The following is a 1,301-nucleotide window of genomic DNA, read 5'->3' as shown; positions in this document are numbered from 1 at the left end:
TGGATGCAGGTCCCACAGGTTAACCGGTCGCACAGCCAGGGGCACCAACGCACTCGGGACACTTAACCCAAACACGGCCACCCAGCTCACCAAACGGACACGGCCGCCCAGCTCAGTAAATGGCGGCTCCCTCGTTAGTACTGCGAGGCACTTGTCAACGGCACGTGTAAAGGACGGTGCTGAACAGGCCAGGCAGATCAGTGTCACTGGGAGCTTTTCACTCAAGCTGGTCTTTCCACAAACACCTTCCACTCCCCCAAAACATTTAAATTCAGTTTAATGCAGGAATAAAAATCTCTGCCCTCTGTTCCAAGCAGGTCAGCTTCTCGGAGCAACTGCTCCTTGCCCTTCAGGGCAGGACTCCTCACACTCCTCCCCTGCTCCAGCATGGGTCCCCACAGAGTCACCAGCCCGGCCAGCAAACCTGCTCCAGCGCAGGCTTCCCACAGGGTCACAGCCTCCTTCGAGCACCCCTTGCTCTGGCGTGGGGTCCTCCCCGGGCTGCAGGTGGGGATCTGCTCCCCCGTGGGCTCCCAAGGCTGCAGGGGCACAGCCTGCCCCACCATGGGCTGCCCCAGGGGCTGCAGGGGAATCTCTGCTCCGGCGCCTGGAGCCCCTCCTGCCCTGCCCTGAGGGGCTGCAGGGCTGCTCCGCTCACAGATCCTCACTCCTCTCTCTCCAACTACCATTCCCCAGCAGGTTTTTTTTCCCCTCTTCTCAAATACGTTATCCCAGAGGTGCTGGCACCATCAATGATGTGCTCGGCCTTGGCCAGCAGCAGGGCCACCTTGGAGCCAGCTGGCTTCAGCTCTGTCGGACATGGGGGAAGCTTCTGGCAGAAGCCACCCCTGCACCCCCCTGCTACCAAAACCTGGCCATGCAAACCCAGTACAGCCACCCCTGCAATGAGACAGGAGGGACAGTGGCCACCCCAGCTGGTACAGCAATAGCCAGCACGGACACAGGCAAAGCACTGCCAAACGCCAGCACATCTGAGATGAGGCGTACAAGTTTCAGAGACTTTCGGCAAGTGTTTTTGATTTCTCTTCCTCATTCCTCCCCTTTTCTTTTTATAGTTCAGCTTCCCACTGTCTCCTGTCCTCAAGCACTCAAGTAGCAAATTGAGATTAGAGAGAAGACATCTGAACAAACAGCTTCTGCCTTCCAGAATAAACCCTAAAGCCCTTAGAAGTAGCTCTAAATACATTGTTTTAAGATAGCACATGCTAAGGGATGAACTACGGCCGTGCCATTTGAGGCATTTTGATAATACGGATCAAGTCATGGAAGTGCTTTTGCAA

The sequence above is a fragment of the Egretta garzetta genome, unplaced genomic scaffold (assembly GCF_000687185.1).
Source record: "Egretta garzetta isolate BGI_Z169 unplaced genomic scaffold, ASM68718v1 scaffold337, whole genome shotgun sequence".
NCBI classification, from domain to species: Eukaryota; Metazoa; Chordata; class Aves; order Pelecaniformes; family Ardeidae; genus Egretta; species Egretta garzetta.
Note: the sequence above shows the minus strand (reverse complement) of the source record.